The sequence below is a fragment of the Amphibalanus amphitrite genome, unplaced genomic scaffold (assembly GCF_019059575.1).
Source record: "Amphibalanus amphitrite isolate SeventyFive unplaced genomic scaffold, NRLGWU_Aamphi_draft 000008F_arrow, whole genome shotgun sequence".
NCBI lineage: Eukaryota > Metazoa > Arthropoda > Thecostraca > Balanomorpha > Balanidae > Amphibalanus > Amphibalanus amphitrite.
This window is the reverse complement of record NW_024881504.1, coordinates 1,180,249-1,194,508: the sequence shown is the minus strand read 5'-3', so window position 1 is coordinate 1,194,508 and position 14,260 is coordinate 1,180,249. Positions and strand designations below refer to the sequence as shown.

The window sequence follows — 14,260 nt, the reverse complement described above, 5'->3', positions numbered from 1 at the left end:
GGGTTGTGGGTCTCGGAGATATGACCTTGTTCCTCAGGTCATGTCATGAGCCAAATGACAAATACCCAATATCTTGCGTTGGCTATGGGTCTTGTGAGCTTTTGACACCTTGATTTTGGCCTTTTTTTGCCAGCCTTACCTCCCACCTATTATGGAGCATGTTGTTCGAGGATGTACAGATGTCAAGGTCAGGGTCAAGGTCAACCTAGGTCATCTAAAATCATTGCGTTTTAGGCAAGCTGATTTTGCTTTTGTGAAGTTTCTTTGACTGTATTTTTGGTAAAATGTTTTCATATCATGATTTCATGTGATACGGACAGATAAAAAATCGGTGCACACATCAGCACACAGACAGACAAACGCATATCATTGATCTTGACCGAACTTAACCTGAAATGACCTCAGCAGCAAAAACCTGGTCGGATAGTGTGACAAAGAGATTCTAGCTGGCTTGGCACCACAATACGGCACCGTCATCGGTATATGATGAGCAACGCGCTTGATATCCAACGGTGACCCAAAACAGCAACATTTTTTAGTTTGACCTGACCTGGAAGTAGAAGTCTGCACCGGCCGGCTGCAGCTGCAGCCCCACGGCTGTGGGCCGGGGTGGCTGCAAATATCTCCAAGAACACGGCTACGGCTTTGGCCACGGCTGTGAGATTTCAAGCTCAATATAAAATACTGAAATATAAAATTTAAATGCTTAACCTGGCAGGCGGTGGGCCTCCCGGCCACCTTCCGCGCGGTGGGGGGGGGGGCATTTCCCCCCCCCCCCGTATATCCGAAACTACAGAACGGATCCGAAAAATTCAAACAGCGTTCGATAGCCCTGTCAAATTTGTCGAAGGAAACCAAATTTCATTGACCTCGGGGTCACCGATGACGTCACAGGTCAGGTCAAAGATAAAATGTTTCACCGTTCACGTATCTTCTAGTGAAAGCGCTATAACACCGAGTAAAACGCATTTTGTCGAAAATCAGCGATAAGGCGTCAGTTGCCTAGTACATATGTTGCTATTAGAGGTCACTGGTCATACCAGGTCAGGTTACAGGTCAGGTCACCAAAGGTCACCAAGGGTCACCACATGAGCCCAACTTTACTAAGGTTATGCGATGCATGTTTTATGGCCAGTTTTTCATTTCCAGCTCAATGGTGTTGGTTATAAGACCATCAGGTATGTTAACCTTCCAGGCGGTGGGGGGGGCATTTTTTGCCCCCCCCCCGCTTTAGTTTTTTCAATATATCTCGAGAACCGCTGCGCCGATCGTCACCGAACTTTCAGTACCCTCCCGGGAGCAGCTAGCGCACATGATGACCAAATTTTTTTTTCCAAAGGCTAGGATAGGTTGGCCGCTAATGACGTCAGAGTGACGTCATTTTTGCCGTTTTCGACCCAAAAAAAAGGTTTCGCAGGAAGAGCTGTCAGGCCTACAGCTTTAGAGATACAGAAAAATGTTTCAGACATAAAAGGGATGGAATTAAAAGGGCTACAAAACTGCTATTTCGGTTTTTCGATTTCTTTGGATTTTAACCCCCAAAAATTAAAAAATAGATTTTTTCGAATATAAAAGCCAAAAAATCCAACAAGTTTTTTGAATTTCTAAAAAACCGGAATATATGTGATAGCCCCTACCGCCTTCTATCTACATACCTAATTTGAGATCGATACCTCTTTTTTTGGCCAAGTTATAGCGAAAAAAACTGTTCAAAATCGATGACGTCAAATTTTCAAACTCAATTTTTAGCTATTCTAGACCTCGTAGCGCAAAACAAAGACCACCATTAGACTCCCCCTGACGAGCTGCATCGAATCGATGCCCATTTTATGCAAAAATATCAACTTTGAAATTTGACCTTTTTTGACCTGACCTTGACCTGACCTCCACCAGAAAGTGACCTAAACCGTATCTCATGGTCTTATAACCAACACCATTGAGTTGGAAATGAAAAACTGGCCATAAAACATGCATCGCATAACCCTAGTAAAGTTGGGCTCATGTGGTGACCCTTGGTGACCTTCGGTGACCTGACCTGTGACCTGACCTGGTATGACCAGTGACCTCTAATAGCAACATATGTACTAGACAACTGACGCCTTATCGCTGATTTTCGACAAAATGCGTTTTACTCGGTGTTATAGCGCTTTCCCTAGAAGCCCCGTGAACGGTGAAACATTTTATCTTTGACCTGACCTGTGACGTCATCGGTGACCCCGAGGTCAATGAAATTCGGTTTTCCTCGACAAATTTGACAGGGCTATCGAACGCCGTTTGAATTTTCCGGATCCGTCCAGTAGTTTCGGAGATACGGGGGGGGGCAAAAAAGTGCCCCCCCACCGCGCGGAAGGTGGCTGGTAGGCCCACCGCCTGCCGGGTTAAGGTCACTTTCTGGTGGAGGTCAGGTCAAGGTCAGGTCAAAAAAGGTCAAATTTCAAAGTTGATATTTTTGCATAAAATGGGTATTGATTCGATGCAGCTCGTCACGGGGAGTCTAATGGTGGTCTTTGTTTTGCTCTACGAGATCTAGAATTGCTAAAAATTGAGTTTGAAAATTTGACGTCATCAATTTTGAACAGTTTTTTTTCCCTATAACTTGGCCAAAAAAGAGATATCGATCTCAAATTTGGTATGTAGATAGAAGGCGGTAGGGACTATCACATATATTCCGGTTTTTTCGAAATTCAAAAAGTTTTTGGATTTTTTCGGCTATTATATTCAAAAAATCTATTTTTATTTTTGGGGGTCGACATCAAAAAAATTCGAAAAACCGAAAGAGCAGTTTTGTAGCGCTCTTGATTTCACACCTTTTATGTTTAAAACATTTTTCTGTATCTCTAAAGCTGTAGACCTGACAGCTCTTCCCGCGAAACCTTTTTTTTTTGGTCGAAAATGGCAGAAATGACGTCACTCTGACGTCATTAGCGGCCAACCTATCATAGCCGTTGTAAAAAAAAAGGTCACCATGTGCGCTAGCTACTCCCGGGAGGGTAGGTACCTACTAAAAGTTTGGTGACGATCGGCGCAGCGGTTCTCGAGATATATCGAAAAAACTAAAGGGGGGGGGGGCGAAAAAATGCCCCCCACCGCCTGGAAGGTTAAACTTACATTCTGATAAGCAGTCTAGCCTGTAAAAATCATGCAAAGGATGCCCAGCAACATTGAATGTCTTCGAAAACCTGTAATGATTTCATCATTTGCCATCATAAGTAGGGGAGTTTGCACTCTGGTATACAATACTAATTATAGGTACCAATTGTTCCCTCATGATCATGAGCTTGACAGCTTCAGAAAATGCACCATGTTGCATTGTCACATCCGTTTCAAATCAATCTTACCTGGTCATTAGGAGAGCACCTTACAGCTATTGAAGACAAGCGTTCAATAATTCTTTTAGGTAATAAAAAAAGAAATAACGCCTAGGTAAAAGCAGGCAAAGGCCTAATTAAATATTATCTAAAATAGCTCTAAGATGTAGTTCTGGATTTTCGGCAAATCCAATTACATAATACAAAACTGGCGCTTTTATATTCTTACTAAAAAAAGCCCCATGTCTCCGCAGCCTCCCTTCCGCCGGCCGCTGCGCCACCGCGGTAGTGTAGTGGTTAGGATGGCTGCACCGTGATCTAAAGATCGTGCGTTCGATTTTTTTTTTTGTGTGTGTGTTTATGCCGGTGTGACCAGGGGAACTCTTCCAGCTAAGCAAGGCTGGTCGAGTCCCCAGGTCACAGCAAAGGAATGTGGCGTATAGTCTGAATAGGTATATTGGAGCATATTTGCTTGAAATCCTTTTTCAGCTCAAGAGGGACTTTATAAAGCATGTTTAAATTTAAATTTTTGGACTTAATAACTGACGACTAAAATGACTTGAGAACCTTATTTTTGCTATGTGTATCTGAGTATTAGTTGATTTTTTGTATGTCTCTTTATGATTTGTTTTGATGCTTCACAATCTTCTGACAACAAAAAGTGGGGGGTTATGATACTGTTCCAGAGTCTAGGACCTTGTCAGAAAGCAGTTTTTGTGCGATATAATTTTCGTGTAAATGTCTCTTTTAATTGAAGGTGTTCCGCCGCCACTGATGCTGAGTTTTCCTTATCGGTTCGTTGAGACCATTTCAGGGCCATGAAATGAAAGAGTAAATGAGCCGAGTCGACCACCGACTGGTGCAGCGCTGTGACTGCCAGCTAAGTCGGTTCTGTCTTCCGTCGAGACGAACGATCTCCGATGAGAAAAGTCGCCCTGCTCTGGCGCCCAATAATTACAGAAGTGCATGTGTTCCAATTAGAGCTGCCCCTACCGATCGCTCGGGTGGACCGTCAATAGGCACAGAGAAGTGTGCTCAAAGACGAGAATGGATCGCCGGTTATAGTCCTAAGGAATGATAGGGCGGATTGTGCTTCTCAGATTACACGGATTATTTTCTCCGCAACTCGCCACCTCTCTTCAGTGACTCGGCGATCATAACCGATGGGATGCAGCAGTCCACCGTCTTCGCGCGTAACAGACACAGCAGCAGCGAGACGGCCAAGCGTACTCACCGGCGGTATTGTGTCTGCCATTGCCGTGTATGGCCAGCTCCTGTCCGCTGCCGCCGATTCCATCGCTGCTGTGGATCCGCTGCCGTTGCCGTATCCACAGTGTGTATAAATAGCCGTATCCACCGCCGCTGTCAGGCCCACAGCTGCCACTTTCGTTACAGTAGACGCAGCCAGCGCGGCAATGACATACATTTTCAGAGTGCGATGTCGAATAGACCGAAGATTTTGTTGCTAGGGCTGTCACATCACGCTGATTGTTTTCCTGTCTGTGTCTTCCGAGTTGCGACTGGCCGCTGCCGTCTCTCGGTTACTTTTATTACAAATCAGTATCCCTCAGCTCTCCACACTGCACTAATCCCGCTCCAATGTGATGTTCACATACAATGGAGGGTGGGAGTTGGGACTCGCCACTGCGCTTTGATGTTCAGCGCCATAAGATTGATTTTTTACTCTTAGATGTGTTACTTCATTTAAATGATGGGTTGAAAACTACACTTCATCGGTAACACAAATAATGTCATGTGTTATCTGCTAAGGTCCGCCCTGTCGTGAATTCTTCTAATATTTTCGCACGGAAATGCCGAAGCTGACGGGGAGGATTAGTGGTATAAGTGGGGTAAGAGTAGGGTACGGATATAAGGAGCGTTAGGCAGATGTTGCACAGGCCCTGTGGTGTGGTATGGTACTATTGGGTACAAATGTCATTCATGATTCGAAGCACACTAAACCATGCGTCGATAAAGACGGTGTCATAGTCGCAGTTTCGACCCAATATATCGATTACCAGAAAACCGATTGGGACAGGACCAGCATCTGCCTGTGGATAATTTAACAGGCTATCAAACAATGTCCATTTGTGCCGTTAACCCTCGCCCGTATTGGTGTTTTTCCAGCCGCGAACGTATAAGGGGGGGGTCCGTTGGACCCCCCCCCCTTGCCGTTTCGCCCCTGATCGAGCTAGAGCTTCGCGGAAAAAACGAGCGTGTTGCCCGTGACGAGAGGAAGCCGATGATACCCAATTTTAAGGTCCTAGGTCATTGGTTGACCTTGCAGGTCAGGTCAATGACCTCAAAGACGGGAAAATCGGGACCTGTTAGAACGTCGTAAAGTGTGGCTGCTATGGGGTTTTTCCGGGTGCTGATCACGAATATCATGTTAGTTTTGATCACAGATGATGTCTTCATGTATTTAGGCCAGGTCGGGTCAGGTCAGGTCAGGTCAACCAGTAAGGGTATTCGTAGTAGGTGGCAACCGCCTCTGACAGCTTCGTAACATGTTACGAAGGCACCAAAACTACTTCGTAAATGTTCATATGGTTGCTAAATTCGAATTCAGCTCGAAAAACTGGCCTAGAAACATGTAAAACTCGAAAAAGTGAACCGAGGTCATCAAAGGTCAATGACCTGACCTGACCTTCAGGTGACCTTGACACCCGCCCTAATGCATGGGGGCAACATCATATCACATGTTTGAACGCTTGAAACCACGAAAAGACTGCAAACGCGCGGCTAATGCGAGCCGACATACGCCGAATCGCGATTCCAGCCAAACATGGTCTCGAAAAGTAGGTCACAGGTCAAAGGTCATTTGGGTCAGGGTCATGAAATTTTCAGGGTAGGTGTAAAATTGATGAACGCGAGGGTACTGAAAGTTTCGTCGCGATCGGCCGCTTTTTACGCGAGTTATTCGCGAAAAACCATGGGGGGGGGTCCGTTCGACCCCCCCCCCCTATACGGGCGAGGGAACCAATATCGTGGCATATTCCTATTTTAAAAATCCAGAATATCACCTGTGTCAAAGTGATTTGTAGGGGGCGCTAGTGTAGTAAAACGATAATTGTAGATGTCGCTAGGTAAAATCTCAAGATTTTTCAGAGCTACAGAAAAAATGTTTTAGCCCTCCAAATACTTGATTTTGACCGCTTCTTTGGACATCATTATTCATGTAAGGCCCTTGAGCCACAAATATATCACGTTCGCCAGAATTTGCGAGAAAAAGGGGTCTGGTGACACAGTCTATTGGTTAGGCCTAGGTCCAGTCTACACCATATCACTTAACCGCTGTCAATGATAACGTACTTACGGAGTAATCATGGTTCAAAAATGGGTATCAGAATCGCTATGGGTGGACATTCGGAGGTAACAAAGTTCATCATATGGGGACACGTTTTGCCATAGATTTGGTGGACAGTTCGAGGTATCTTAACCGCTTTCGATGGACATTTTGCAGGAAAAAAGAGGCGCATATATGGACATAGTTTATTGATGTTTGGGAGGACATTAAACAGTCAACAAAATTCGCATGGAGGGACTTTGTTTGCGGACTCCGCAACCGTATCGATGGACATTGGACACGATTCGGAACCAAATAATGTCATCTGCAAGGGGGGACATACATATGCAATGCTGAATCTAAAATCGCTTTGATGGACATGCTGATTGGGAGCAAATGAGGCCGTGTGGACATACCTATATTCGTGCTATTTTTTCGTGGACATAGCCGTTTGGCCGTCTCACACTATACCACAGGCACAGGCGCCAGGCGAGCCAGACTTGTGACTTGGCTCATAAGCCGGCTCAAGAGCTGTGAGCTGGCTCACGAGCCGGCTCAGGATTTCACGCTTGCCGTTGAGCCATGAGGTCATAGGCGTATGAACGTCACGAAAAGTGTGTGTGTGGGGGGGGGGGCAGTGAAGCTTTGATCTCACTTTGTGTGGAAGCCAACCCCCTCACGCCAACTTTCTATGCATTTTTGGACTGCTCTCGGCCTGACGAATCGATTGCTGTATTTAATTTTGTCTTTAGAGAATAAATGTAGATTTTAGGAACAAAAATTGGCCGAAAAGTGGAGGGGCCATGCCCCCCGCCCCCCTGTTCCTACGCCTATGCATGAGGTGGGTTAGCTCAGGCTCTTCATTTAATTCTGAGCCATGGGCTGAGCTGGCTCAGCTGAGCTTACATGGTGTCGCTGGCTCAAGTAACTGGCACAGTTTTGAGCCATGAGCTGAGTTAGCTCAGCCGTGAACTGAGCTGAGCTGGCTCCAGGTCAAAGGTCAAGGTCAAATCGGCAATGTAACGCACTTAAACGCGGCAAACAGAGTCGGGAGCGGTGAACGGCCCGACAAACTGGTCCACTGCGCGAGACTTAGTTGAGCGTGAGCCAGGGCTATGGATTCGGAGTCGAAGCCGGAGTCGGAGTCGGCCGGAGTCGACAGTTTTGCCCGGAGTCGGAGTCGGAGTCGATTTTGAGGTTAAGGTCGGAGTCGGAGTCGCTCAAAATATATCTCCATAGCACAGGCTGCGGAGTCGGAGTCGAACCGGAGTCGGAGTCGTTCGGAGTCGACAGTTTTGCCCGGAGTCGGAGTCGGAGTCGGAGTCGACTTTGAGGCTGAGGTCGGAGTCGGAGTCGGAGTCGGGCTCAAAATGTGTCGACTCCACAGCCCTGGCGTGAGCTGAGCCAGAGCGGAATTGAGCGAGGTTCAGCTGAGCGTTAACTGAGGTGGACATGATCCGGTTCAGCGTGAGCTGAGTCAGAGATGAACTGAGCTGGGTTGAGCTGAGCTGAACATGAGCGGGTTGACCGTGAGCTGAGCCAGCTCACTATTCTTCCTCGGGCTGAGCCAGTTCCAAAAATGAGATAAAACAGTTTTGCCCATTGGCTACCTCAAATTGAAAAAGGTGTATATTCTTCACGTCGTATCTTGAGCATTGTTAAAGGCTATACTGACATCAAACCAATTCTAGGGCGTACTTGTGACTGAAAATATCATAGCAACGTGCCATTTATTAAGACGCCGCATTCATGAAAACATTTATTTGCTAAACATTTATTACAAACATTTATTTGCGATGGCAGACAGAGCCTCGCAGACAAAACGGTACAAAACAGAACGTTTTCTGTGCACCGCGATGTTTCTGTGCACCTGGATGGGCAAAGTTCTCCAGCCCTGAAGCGAGGGATACAAACGTGTAGTAACTAGTAGCAGACGCGTTCAAAATTACATGCCTGTCTCTCTCGGAGTGCCAGTTCTCCCCGTCTTCGTTGTTCGTGGCGGCTTCGTCGGGGGGTGGATGCCAGTCCTCGTCGTCATCGTCGTCGTCATATATCTCTTGGGAGGACTCATCAGACTCAACGTCTTGCGACTCTCCAGGTCCGGTTGCAATGGAAGCTCTGTCAAAAGAGATACGACCTTTTTACTAACGACCTTATGTCTCATTTACCCAGTGGCAAGCAGGTCATGTACGCCGATGACATTCAGTTTATTGACTCTGATACGGTTTCTAATTTGGACGACCTAAAACGGCGTATGGAGTGTACTTTGGAGGTGGCTCTCCGATGGTACACCCAGAACAGGCTAAAAATCAACCCAACTAAGACTGAACTTTTGCTAGTAAAGCCGCAGAGAAAAATATGTAGTGCAAATTTTACTATTGACTTTGGCATTTGCGAAATTAAACCTAGTCACGAGATCAAAATTTTAGGCGTGTTCTTTGACTCTTCACTGACCTGGGAGAAGCAGGTGTCGTTGGTGACCCGCCGCTGCTACCATTTACTTGTCGGCCTATCTAAGTTGAGACACAAGCTACCATATGAAGTAAAAAAGATGCTTATCGAGGCCCTTGTATTCCCCCACATAATGTACTGCTGTACCGTCTGGGGAGGCTGCTGCGCAACCCAGAGGCGACGTGTGCAGAAGGCCATTAACTTCGCGGCGCGCATTGTAACAGGACTGTCTAAACGCGACCACATTAGCGCAGCTCTGGAAGCTCTCGAATGGCCGAAGTTTGACAAGATGTTGGAGGACCGAGACATAGCGATGCTGCGTAGGATTCTCTCGTCGGATGCGCCGCCATCTCTAGCTGGACTCGTGATGCGTCGCTCTGATGTGAATAGGAGGCTCACTCGCGGCACATGTGGGGATCAGCTGGACCTGCCTAAAATTAGAACAGAGCGAGCTAGGCGTACTTTTCATTTTAGAGCAGTAAAATCGTGGAACGGTCTCCATCGTTAGCTTTCTGGCAAACAAGCTGTGATGTATTTTGTGATGATTTTTTTTGCGCTGCTCACTTTTATTTACTTTGTCTACTTTTTACCCGCGTATTGTGCATTCTTAACTTCACATTTTGCCATCTGAGTATCTTACTGGTACAGACAATTCTCTTTACTTTTATACTGTGCGTCATTCTTACTGATGTGTGTTTTATACCCACTTGTAGTTTTATAGATTGTGAATGATTGTATGACGAGAGCACTGAAAAACCATTCACATGGAGGACTCAATACATGATTGATTGATTGATTGATTGATACGTGCAGATAAGAAAACGTATGCGACAAAGAGGCAACATATGCACAAAATTGCTAACTTCCGCAAAAACTCTGAACCCACTACGAGCCGGGGGCTGTTTTTGTCAATGCTCTTCTAGATGTTTAAAAAACACAGACTTTTAGCTGGACCAGCTCCCCTGGTATTTTCCCATTACTGGGCTGCCCAATAAGCTGCATGCCAAATCGCAGCCTCCTGGGTACACGCTAAATCCTGCCTCAAAGGGCGCCAAAATTTGGAATTCCTATGATTTTGGCCAAAAATGAATTTCATCGCAGAGACTTCAGCATGGTCTCGATCGATAGTCCTTGACAAGTAGAACAAACTTTTGATTAAGACAATCCTCTCAAATGAACCGGTCATGGTCAGCGGTACGGCTGAACACGACCAGTACAGTTGGAGCTTAGCGTAATATTAAGGGTCAATGACAGCCCCCTAAATTTTGACATTTTCCCATCAAACCATCCTACGAAAAATAAGGGCATGTACTTAAACCTCGTGTGGCCAAAGCTCGCTCTGAGTGATCAACCCAGCGAGAAGATATTGCCAAAAAACGGTGATTATCTGGTCAGAATGCGCAAAAAATTACTATCTCGTTCAATTAAACCAAAACTAGTCAGTTTAATAGAGTTGTGTCTTTTGAAACATTTGTTCTGCTCAACATGGGCTATCGAATGAGACCATACCGAAGTTTGTACGATGAAGTTGACTTTGGCCAATCCTATAGGATTTTCTAATTTTGGCGCCCTTTGAGGCAGGGTTTAACGTGCACCCAGGAGGCTAAAATTTGGCATGTGGCATACTGGACATCCCAGTAATGGTAAAATACAAGGGAAGCTGGTCCAGCTAAAAGTTGGTGTTTTTTTTAACAATTCTAATGCTTCTCTGTACAAATGAGCGGCAAAGTACAATCGCCAAACTTCCCAGGCTATCTCTCACATAAATTGTGTAATGTACACATGGGCGCCGCCACCGGGGGGGACGGGGGGGACGCGTCCCCCCCACTCACAGAATGGAAGGGGGACGTCCCCCCCAAACTCATTACGGAGCGAGCGAAGCGAGTCTCTCGTAGTCTTTCGTAGGTTAACGGAAATTTCTGAGTATGCCGTGGTCACGCTTTTGCTAGGCTTATATCTCAGCAACCACTTGACCGACTTACATGCGGTAATTTTTGTAGGGTAGCTAACGAGCATCGGACTATTCCCGATGCATGTGAGTGACCCCATATGCACGTGCCACGTGAAAAACGAAGAGGTATCAGTGTTGTAACAATTTCAATATCTCGGCAACTACTGGGCCGCCATTGCGCTGAAAGTTGGCATGTAGGTAGGTATACCCACTAGGCAATGCATATCCATGTGCCACAGTTGGGGTGCACTGCTGCACGTGCGCACATACAGGGGTCGATTCCAGATCTCGAGAACGGCTGAACCGATTGCACTGAAATCTGATGCATGGTTAGGGACCGGTTAGTAGGGTGCCGTGCAAAAGTCAGTTGGGACCCATTTTGCACGTGCGCACGCCACGTGCAGGGTGCCGCTTCCAGATCTCGAGAACGGCTAGGCCGATTGCGCTCAAATTTGGCACATCGTTAGGGACCGGTTAGCAGAGTGCAGTGCACAAGTTAGTTGGAGGTATCCCCTCGCTATTTCGCACGTGCAAGGCCCACCCCACCCTCTCGCTCGCTCCGTTGGTCGCCCCAAAAGGCGTTTTACTGGTTGTTATCCTACTCGAAATTTGATTAGGCCCTTCGGTCCGATGAGACCATTTCAGAGCCGCAAGTATGAAAGAATTAGTGGGAGACATTGGTCTGGGCAGCCACCCCAGTGAGCCACTTGGGATGAACCCGACCAATTGAACAGGCAGCCCAGCCCACTGGCACTCACTGCACCCAGAAAAGGACTATAGCTCCAGTGGAGCCATTCCCGCATGGGATAGAGTTGCCCGTCCAGCCCGGAGCAGGGGGTTGCGGCGTGGAGGAGAAGGATTTGACTCAGTGGCGGCGGAAGCAGGGGGGCAAGGGGGGCAGCTGCACCCTAAAGCTATGGAAAGGGGCGCCTCGAAAATCTGTAGAGGAGGCAGGAAGTTAAGAGGTGCGGCAGCCATAAAGCTGAGCAGTGCGAGGCGACACCGCAACTGATAAAGGCACTTGTGACACGAAGAGGGTGGCAATGACGTGGGAAAAGTAATTTTTGATATGCTGAAGAGTGGAGGGCATCCTTATCTGAAACAAAGGCAGATGCTGCCGACCCTGTCGAATATAATCTTGCCAGGCGATAAAGGCTAGGAGGGCGCAGCTACTCGAGAAGCGCGCCATGCGGAAGAGGGGCGCCTGCATGCGAGCCGAAAGAGGTGCGCCTGTGTGTGGGACGAAAAAGAAACATTTATGGAGACGTCTTTGAAGGCGATAGCCTCCGAACGCCAACACGAACATATGAGGGCTTACAGGGTGTCCCATAAGTTCCTTCTCACCTAAATTTTTCTTTTAGAGGCTCTCTTATTTAAAGCCACGCTTAATTTATTTTGTAACTGAGCTTTTGGGGTTGTCATGGCGACTGTGAATGTGCTCCACGGTAACTAATTCGTCTAGACAAAATATTTTTTGCCAGTGAGTTCACTTCCTGTGGAGACGGCTTACGCCGCAACATAGAGGTCTCCGATATGGGAACGTCTCGGTATTTAGTCCGCACTGGGCCATTCACGACGGTTGAGGGTGATTGAGGCCATCCAGTATGTAGCCAATGTCTGTCGCTAACTGGACACACAGTCAACAAGTGACGCCGATGATTTGTCGGGAGTCAATCGCTGCAAGTTTATGCTCTTTTTTTGTCAGCTTTCACGAGTAAGCCATGTGGCCAAAACTGTGTGGCGCCAAAATGGCCGTCAAAAAGGTCTTAGCGTTAGAAAGTTGGTGAACAGGCTTTTCAGGATGCATTACCAGCTGTCTAAGAGTATCATATTGGGGTACCTAACTCAAGGTGACTTAAGCTCTACTTACCGGAGGGCTCAAAACAGTCAAAAACGTCTTAAAATGGCCAAACATGTGTTTCGTTATGCCTGAGGCTAAAAAAACTGGAGGGCCGATGACATCAATGTGGTCATCTGGACTACCTAGTCCGTGCTCGAGATAAAACACTGGTCCAAACCCCAAAACGGTCCCATATCGGCGACGGAAATGACTTTTATGTCATCCCGCTTTATTCCTATGCAAAAGGCCAGGGTCACGGTAATGTGGGGTAATATGCGTCCAGACACTGATGTCTGATCACGTTGCGATTGATTCTCCAGAAACAGTCTTGGGACGCAGAATGCTTCTCCAAGAAGGTCTAGTAGGAGTTTCAGCTTTCTAGCTTAACTCGAACCGCAAGTATGACCACATTTTTTAGGAGAAAATGGCACCCGGGAGGTCGTAGGCCCATCTTCAAGCAAGACAGTGCATCAGTGCACAGGTCAAGCAAAGCTTAGAAGCAGTGCCAGGAGACTGTGATAGGAGTGTGTGGTAAGATCACATCTCAGCCAACTCATCGGATCCCAATTTCATAAAAATGTGTTGGGAATATTGAAATCGAGGCTCGTCGAAGCGAAGCGGTGTTCCAGCATTGAGGAGCTCACGGCGCATGCCAAGTGAGTTTGGGCTAACTTCAAGCCTGCTATGCTGCCAAACATGCCGGTTGGCATGTCGCAGCATGTATTCATGTGTTTGCCTATGAAATGGGGAGCACATTGAGGGGTTATAAACATATCAAAACGCAATGTACTCTGTTTTACATGCAAATATAAGGTGAGAACGAACTTATGGGACACCCTGTATAGCGTTGCAGGCTCCATGCGACAAAAAGGGGCGCCTGATAGCCGATATGCGAGACGAAGTTAGTTTGTGTAACATTTATCGGGGGCGGTTTGCCGTTTACAACATATGAATGTTAACCCGCGCACCGACGGGGGTCTGCGCCAACTTCGCACCGACGGGGGGGGGGGCGGATGACCGCCCCCCCTGAGATCTCGAGAACGAAGCAAGATAGCGACAAGCGGTAAACGGCATCGGATACGCACGGCCAAGATCTACAATTTTTACTAAGGTCATTTTCAGGTCAGGTCAAAGATGACGTCACAGGGGTCGAAAAAGTCAAAATGGCGGCGCTAGATATGGAGCGAGTTTTTCTCGAATAACTTTCGAATTAGTCAAGATAGGAACAAACTAAGGGCATCATCGTGATCCTCTCGTCAATCCGCATCGAATGATATATATGTTGACCTCGAAAGGTCAAGGTCAAAGGTTGACCTCAGGTCACGTGACCTCGAGGTCATCATGTATATCATTCGATGCGTCTTGACGAGCTGAACACAATGAGACCATCCTCGCGTCTGTATCTTGTTCCTGTACGGAGTTAT

The 14,260-nt window shown here is 47.0% G+C and overlaps 1 protein-coding gene across 1 annotated transcript in view; it reads left to right on the top strand.

The window, feature by feature from the left end:
* LOC122379335 (serine/threonine-protein kinase/endoribonuclease IRE1-like) overlaps positions 1–14,260 on the top strand; it is a 391,361-nt gene that overhangs the window by 76,415 nt on the left and 300,686 nt on the right. The gene's annotated exons all lie outside the window — the stretch shown is intronic.